At 40.6% G+C, this 8,753-nt stretch overlaps 1 pseudogene; it reads left to right on the forward strand.

Annotated features, from left to right (window-relative positions):
* LOC132483067 (olfactory receptor 10J1-like) overlaps positions 1-8,102 on the forward strand; it is a 33,453-nt pseudogene extending 25,351 nt beyond the window's left edge.
* The last annotated feature ends 651 nt before the right edge of the window (positions 8,103-8,753 follow it).

The following is an 8,753-nucleotide window of genomic DNA, read 5'->3' on the forward strand; positions in this document are numbered from 1 at the left end:
AAAGAAGTGAAAAGACAAGCCACAAAGTGGTAGAAAATATTTGTATAACATATTAAGGACATGAACAAGTATTTTGCAGAAGACAAAACAGTCATGGCCAATAAACTTTGAAAAGATGTTCAACCTCTTGTTATTCAGGAAAATGTAAATTAAAACCACAACCATGTCACACCTACTAGTTTGACAGAAATTAGCAAGTCTAATAACAAGGATAAAAGGGTGTAGATCAACTGGAACTTCTCTTATTCTTCACTTGTCACAGTGTAAATTGGTACAACCACTACAAAATTCGATTTCATATTATCTTGTAAAGTTGAAACTTTTTATGTCCCATGAGCAAGTAATTTATCAAAAGGATATAAACCTTAGAGGAACTAGTGCACATTTAATCAAGAAAGTATGCAGTAAAATATTTGAAACATTACAATTTATAATAACAAAAATCTGGAAACAACCCCATTATCCCTCACCAGGACAATGGACAAAAAACACTGCGGTATATTCACATGATGGAATAGTGTAAGGCAGTTAAATTAATAAACTATAGCTCCATTCTGGATCTTAGAAAAGGAACACTGAATTTTTTAAAAAACAAGTCTCAAAAAACTGTATACAGTATATCATTTTTATAAAGCTCAAGAACAGAACTAAAAAATGTATTGTTTAAACACACATACACATATAATAAAGGTATAAAATAAGTAAGATGAAAATAAACATAAAAATCAGGATAGTAGTAACTGTTGCAGGTGAGGGTGAGGGTAGGGGGGTGCAGTGAAAAGAGATAAGGAAGTGGGAAAAATGAGAATTACCTAAGTGATTCCTGAATCGAGTAGTTCTTGAGTCGAGTGATGGGATTCCAAATGTTTTATTGTTATGTATCTCGACATATTTTAAACATAGTGTTTTGTAAGTATGTTATATTAAATATGATAAATATTTTTTAAAGAAAGATCATAACATACACCAAACATAACATATACAAAAACCTATAGGCAAATTGCAACCAGTAGCTTCAAAATCTTCTTTTCAGCCTAGGCAGAGTTTTGTTAATTTTGAAATTGTTTAGAACTTTTCTTGCTTTTCCAGTTATCATGTAATGCACTAAATATATACCTATTTTACTTTCTAATCATTAATGTCATCTCAAGTATCTAACGTTAGATTAGCAGAAGATCTAGATTCTTCCTTTGTTTTTGGTGGTGGTGGTGGGGGAGGAGTTGTTCACATTTCCCCTTCATTTTTCCAAGAATCCCCGGAACTTAAGCATTTCAAAAAGAGTGGTCAGGAAGGAACACAATTGGGTCATTTGTAGGACATGGATGGACCTAGAGACTGTCATACAGAGTGAAGTAAGTCAGAAAGAGAAAAACAAATATTGTATATTAATGCATATATGTGGAAGCTAGAAAAATGGTACAGATGAACCGGTTTGCAAGGCAGAAATAGAGATACAGATGTATAGAACAAACATATGGACACCAAGTGGGGAAAGAGGGTGAGTGGGATGAATTGGGAGATTGGGATTGACATATATACACTAATATGTATAAAATAGATAACTAATGAGAACCTGCTGTATAGCACAAGGAACTCCGCTTTGGGGTACAGTAGAAACTAACAACATTGTAAAACAACTATACTCCAATTAAAAAAAAAAAACTTATCATTGAGTGGCAAATGAAAACAAACTCAGAGCTCCCACTGTTTATGCATTATGGTGAGTTGTATAATTATTTCATTATATATTACAATGTAATAATAATAGAAATAAAGTGCACAATAAATGTAAAAAAATATTTAATATTCCTCAGAACTAAAAAAAAAAAAAAAAAAAGAGTGGTCAGGTTTACAGAAACATCTAAGTAGGGAGAGCCTGGAGTTTGGTTAGTCTAATTTTTATTTTGTTTCCTGTTTCCCTTTGAGGACAGTGAGCCTAAACTGTTCAAGAGAAGATCCTGGTCATTTGCTAATTCACTCTAGTAAATAGACTGTATTTTCAAAAACTGGATGCAGTATCTCCCATTCCATATGCTCTCCTATTAGTGTGCTGCACCCCCATTGCAAAGCAAAGTCTGTACCCCTCCCCTTGAGACTGGGCATGTCTCTGTGACTGACTGGACAATTATGGTGATGTGAAAGTCATGCTGTGACATCCTGACTTTTGAGACCAGGACATAAAGGATCATACAGCTTCTGTCGGGCTCTTTGTCTTGGGGTGCTTGCTTTTGGAATCCAGAGCACAGGCTGTGAGGAAGCTCAGGCTACTTCGAGAGGCTAGGTGTAGGTATTTCAGTCAACAGCTAGCATTGACTGACGACATGAGTGAGTAAACCCCCGCTGCCTCCTGACCACAGCTACATGGGAGACCAGATGTGAGAAGAGCCTCACTGAGACCAGTCTCCCAGAGATGGATGATGAAGGACTGTTGTTGCTTTATGACACTAAGTTCAAGTAGTTTGTTATGTCGCTAACTGGAACATCCAAGTTTCAATACAAGCAAGCACGGATGTGGATAACTACAGTCATGCATGCGGACAAGCCTACCCACACAACGCTAGGCTGAGGTTAAGTCACCCAGGGACACAGTGCCCAGGAATACAGCACTTCCCTTAGCTCAGCACTTCAGCTGTTCTCACAGCCATACCCAGAGAGACCTGCTAACCAGGAGTCAGGTTGTTTGGCCATCAACCTCCTAACAGAACCCTAACCACTGTCCTTCCTCTCCTGATTATTCATAAACCTAGGATTCTGCTAGATTTCCTTTTCAGCTCTTAAAACAAAAAGATACCTCCTCAGGAAAAATAAGGTCACTAATGCATCCTCTAACAGCATGGTCTCCTAATTTTTCACAGAGAGCTCAGATTGTAAGAGTACAAAGTTCTTCCTACTCTGGTTGTGTGTTGCTAGAGCTGTCTTGATTGTCTCCTATGAAAGAGGCTTTCTACCTGCTTCCCACTGGGGGCAGGGAGCCTCTTTATGCCTCAATGCTGATTTGTGTTTACAGTGATATCTAGAGTGACAAATTGGCTCTTCTCTCACTAGAGCAGAGAAAAAAAAAAAAACAAGTTTAATCACAGGGGTGGCCCCAAAATGGAAGACTATCCAATCATACTTTGACCCCAAAACATTGAAGGCTATAATGGCTATGAAGATACTACTCAGCTGCAAACAGCCAGGAAAAGAAGTTGAGATGCTAACTTCATTAATGATAATTTAATGAAAAGTTTTGAGTTTTCTAAGAAAACCTGATTTGGCTAGCATTTCCTCTTATGTCTCTGAAACTGATATGGATAAGAGCAAATATTATAAACTTCTTCATGTTTGCTATAAACACTTCTTTCTATAGTCTTCTAAATTTAAAAGCTACCACAAATTCAGTAGAGAAGGAGAAGCAGGAATACAAAAAAACAACCCAAAAAAACCACCCCCCCCACTTAACCAAAAAACAAACCAAAACCAAGTACAAGGGGCACTTTTTAAGTTTATCAAGGTATGAATGCAGGCACTTCATTTTTTTGCCATGTGTGGAAAAATTAACTTGGAGAATTGTCAGGATCTGGCCATAAGATAGATAAGGTACATGTTGTTAAATTAACTAAACAAGAAGGCCATCAAACTGAGGGGCCTCTAATGTCATGGCAGCCTATGTAAACAAACTAAAATCTAAGGCTGGAAATGCCTCCAGGTTATAAAATCAAAGCCTCAGGACAACCAATCACAAAAAGCCAACCAGACTTTAAACTACAGCCAGTCATTACTCTCCTTAATTTGCTTCTCCTTTTTCTTTATAGAAGTCTCTCCCTGAGTTCCTGGTCCTGGGACACCCCTAACAACTTCTGTTTTGGCACTGCCCAATTTGCATTGATTTTTGTTTAAAAAAAAAACTTAAAAATTTTAATATGCCTCAGTTTGTCTTTTACCAATATAAAAGAGGAAAATAGTGAGAATAAGATGCTCCTAGGGGGAGAAAAAATGCCTGGACTTGGGGCCAAGAAACCAGTGTGGAGGTAACCCCAGACTGGGCTTGTGAAGCCCTGTGCATTTAACTATTTTCTTGGACAGGCCTGGGGTATGAAATTCTGGCTCAGGTTTCTTTAGACACAGACAGTGGTCTCCTGGCCTTCTGGAGAGGTCTCTACTGTCTATTGAGCCTTGGTCTACCATTTCTGAGTCCCACAATAGGACAGAAACGATCATCAGATTGACTGTTTTAGTTCCAGAAAAGAAGAAGAAGAAAAAAAAAGATATTAAGCAGGGTTCTTGACTACAGGAAGAGCTGCATAGTTTCCTGGAATCCAAGACAGAAGATCTTAGCTAGAGCTCACTTGGGCTTTGTAACCATGGTTTTCCAAGACCCAACTAGATAAAAATAGGATATTTTTTTAAAAAACAAAACCCGACAAATAAGCCACTGCTGTTTCTACTTGCAGTGCAAAGTGCCATGAGAGTCCTAAAGCACAAACCCATATAATCTGGTAAATGTGCCCTCTACATAACAAGGTCCCTGGGCACTGACCGTCTGCTTGCTTCTAGCCCCAGTGTGACTCTCGAGGGTGCTCAGGGAATGACACACAGAAACCTTGAGAGGTGATCCCCAGAGAGCCTTTCTTGGGTGTCAAAAACTCCTCCCCTAGCTGGAGAGAATATCTAGTATCTGAGGAGCCCCCTGTAACTTTCCTTTTACCTCCAGCCCTACACTGGCCCTAAAGCAGGTAGAAGGACCACATCCATGTGCCTTTGTTTCATGACCTTGATTTGTGAATACTTGTGACCAATGGGCCACATTTCTGATCTCTACCTCCATTTTTCTGTTGAGCCACAGATTTGCAGGAAGAAAAGTAAGTGAGATTTGGGAAAAGACTTCAATCATTTACAGAGGTAGCCACATAAGGAATAAAATACATGTATGTGTTTTATTGTTGTTAAAGGTCAAATTATATTAAGCTGGAAAGGGTCCAGGTGTATATGAATTTTTGTTCTTCTTTAGCCTTAATTTACCACTTTCAAAGATCCTCTGCTAATCCTAAGGAATAATGACTTCCAGAATTAAACACTATCTTGACTAATATGGTAATAAAGAATGTGACTCTGCTACTTAGCAGCTGTTTCCTTGTCTATATTCTTGTCTTCACACAAATCATAATCCACAGAGACACTGTTTATAAAGTGTTTATAGTTTATAGTATACATTTACAGTTACTTATCATGGTACACACATCAAGGCCAAACAACTTTCCCTGTTAAGAAATGGTCCCTGACATCTAACATAAAATTTTTTTTCAACCTCATTCCACTTCTTTTCATATCATGCTCGGAGGAGTTGAAGCGTAACTGTGCAGCAATACCTTATAAATACCTTTTTGTAGATTTCCTTTGTTTAAAATGTTATATTTCTGAAAAATAGATTAATCTTAAAAGCACTAAAGAAGTTTGCCTTTGAAATTTACCCAATAGTAAGTCATTTTTCAATGCGGCTAATTTGCTTTACTTCCAGCAAAATGCACTTTTTAGGCCACTCCGTGTATTCTATTATTAAATTTATATTTATAGCTAACCCATTACATAATTATATGTTGTTCAGTTATAGGGTAAAGGCTACTAGAAAAATTACACTACCAGTATATTTTCCAATTAGATGTTTATAGTGTTAGCTTTCTTCTAGAGTTATAATTCCAATGTTAAAATTCAGCCCAGTTCTTTAGTTGTTTGTTGCTATCACAGGCATAGACAGAGGGAAAGGAGACAGAGGTTAAAAAACATTGAAAACTCCTCTTTTTTTTTTTTGTGGTACGTGGGCCTCTCACCACTCTGGCCTCTCCCACTGTGGAGCACAGGCTCCGGACGCGCAGGCTCAGCGCCCATGACTCATGGGCCCAGCCGCTCCGTGGCATGTGAGATCCTCCCGGACTGGAGCATGAACCCGTGTCCCCTGCACCGGCAGGTGGACTCCCAACCATTGCACCACCAGGAAAGCCCTAAAAACTCCTCTTCTTTGAAGAAGAGCTCACTGTGGTGCCCCAGCACTCTGCCTTCTAACAGGCAATTTGTTTGATGGACCAGTTACCCGCAACGATTCCATCAGCAGACATTGTGCCCTACATTGCAGTGGTCATAGGGTTATAAAGAGTTGAAATACATGGTCCCTACTCTCAAAGACTATATAATCTAGCCATGATGGGGACAGTTCTATGATGCAGTTTTGTGTAATGGGAGGAACAATAGACACAGGATCAGAAGACATGAATTCAAGTCTTGATTTTCATCCTTTGACACCCGTGTGTCCACGGGCAATTTCCTAAAAGGAGCTGATCCTCAGTCTCTGCTTCTGAAGAGAAACAATAATCCTCGCCCTCCCTGTTCCATTGGATGGTGATGAAGTTAAATAATGTATGTGAACATATTTTGTAATCACAAATGCACTATGGTGCTTTTAACACAAAAGAGCTAGTATGCTACCTCCGTGTTCAAGGACACGTGTTTGGGGCTGGGGGGAGGGAGGGAGCAGGGTGAGAGAGAGAGAATAGAAAAGGATTTTACAGAGGTTATGGACTTTGTGTAGCTCTGAAAAATGAGTAGTGTCTAAGGAAGAGGACTGTAGCACAGAAGTTGAGAGGAGTAGTGCCATCAGAATTGAAAGACTGAAATGAGAATGCAGTGTGTGTAAACCATAGTGACAAGAGCTCTACCTACCTTAAATCCTAGAAGCTTGGGAATTAGTAGGTAGCTACAGAGCCTGGAGCTCTGCACGACATTATACCACTGAACTTGAATGGATTCAATAATTGTTTGAATTCTAATATAAGTTGATACTTAACAGTTTAAAATGTTTCTACCAACAATTCTATGATGTTATCACAATTGCATCCATATAAAGGTGAGGAAACTAGACTTAGAGATGTAAATTCCTTTCCCAAGGTAACTTAGCCCATGATAGGACTAAAATATGAGTTTATACCACCTGACTCTAAAAACCATGTACTTTTTCCTTAGTGAGAAAAGAACATTACTCAACTGTTCATTCCCAAAAGAAATGAGCATGGGTATGAATATAAATAAGCAGAGACCTGAAGTAGATGAACCAAAAGAATCTGCCCAGCCTACTATTGACAGAAATCAACAATCTAGGTTCCTTATATAATTTTTTTACTTTCTTAGATGCCATATATGATTTAATGAAGAAAGAGAATCACACTTTGGTGAGTGAGTTTACTTTCCAGGTTTTCTCCAGCTTCCATGAGCACCAGCTCACCCTCTTTATTATGTTCTTTGCACTGTATATGTTAACCTTGGCAGGCAGTATCATCATTATAACCATCATTAGCCTTGATCGTCACCTCCTCACCCCCATGTACTTCTTCCTCAGCATGCTGTCAGCTTCAGAGACCATGTACACACTCATCATTATACCCAAGATGCTCTGTAACCTCACAGGACTGAGTCAGCCCATTTCTTTGGCAGGTTGTGCCACTCAGATGTTCTTCATCATTTTGGCCATCAACAACTGCTTCCTGCTCACAGCAATGGTGCACGACTGCTTTGTGGCCATTTGCAACCCCTTGAGGTACTCTGTCATCATGAACAAGAGGGCATGCATCCAGCTGGTGTGGGAGGCCTGAAGCATTGGGCTGATTGTAACCATGACACAGGTTACATCTGTATTCAGGTTACCTTTCTGTGTTACAAAGGTGGCCCACTTCATCTGTGACATCTGACCTGTGAGTAAGCTCTCCTGCACTGACATAACTGTCAATGAGATCCTGACTTTAATCATCAGTATCCTGGTGATCCTGGTTCCCATGGGATTGGTTTTCATTTCCTACATCCTCATCATCTCCACCATCCTTAAAATTGCCTCTGCTAAGGTCCAGAAGAAGGCCTTTGCCACATGTACTTCCCACCTCACTGTGGTCATGGTCCACTATAGCTGTGCCTCCACTGCCTACCCCAAGCCCAAGTCGGAGAACACCAAGGATCAGAATCAGCTGATCTCAGTGACCTACACCATCGTCACCCCCCTACTGAACCCTGTGGTGTATGCTCTGAGGAACAAAGAGGTCACGGATGCTCTGCTCTGGGCCACTGGCAGGAAGCTATCCTGAGAAGATGGGCCTGTTTCACAGAAGGTCTTAGAAGATTCTATAGAGAAGAAAAAGTAAAGCAGTGCCCACAGCACCTACAGTGAAAATTCTGCAGCCTACTAAGCAGTGGTTAGGTAGAAGAGAAAAAAGGACTACAAACCCAGCCTCTGGAGAAAGGGAGAAGGTTCTCCAAAGCACAAGCAAGCCTGCATCTGACAAGAGAGCATAGATGGTATGGAGCAAAAAATATAGGAGAAAGAACTTGATTTGGACACCAGAAATACAGCTACACGTGGAACAACTCCTAGAGAACACCTACTGAACGCTGGCAGAAGACCCCAGACCTCCCAAAAGGCAAGAAACTCCCCACATACCTGGGTAGGGCAAAGCGGAGAGATCCCCACAAAGAGGATCGGTGCCGAGCGGCACTCACCAGCCCGAGAGGCTTGTCTGCTCGCCTGCCGGTGCGGGCGGCGCTGGAAGCTGAGGCTCGGGCTTCGGTCAGAGAGCAGGGAGAGGACTGGGGCTGGCGGCGAGAACTCAGCCTGAAGGGGGCTAATGTGCCACAGCTAGCCGGGAGGGAGTCCGGGAAAACTCTGGAGCTGCCGAAGAGGCAAGAGACTTTTTCTTCCCTCTTAGTTTCCTGGTGCGCGAGGAGAGGGGATTAAGAGC

This window comes from Mesoplodon densirostris, chromosome 2 (genome assembly GCF_025265405.1).
Source record: "Mesoplodon densirostris isolate mMesDen1 chromosome 2, mMesDen1 primary haplotype, whole genome shotgun sequence".
Classification (NCBI taxonomy): Eukaryota; Metazoa; Chordata; class Mammalia; order Artiodactyla; family Ziphiidae; genus Mesoplodon; species Mesoplodon densirostris.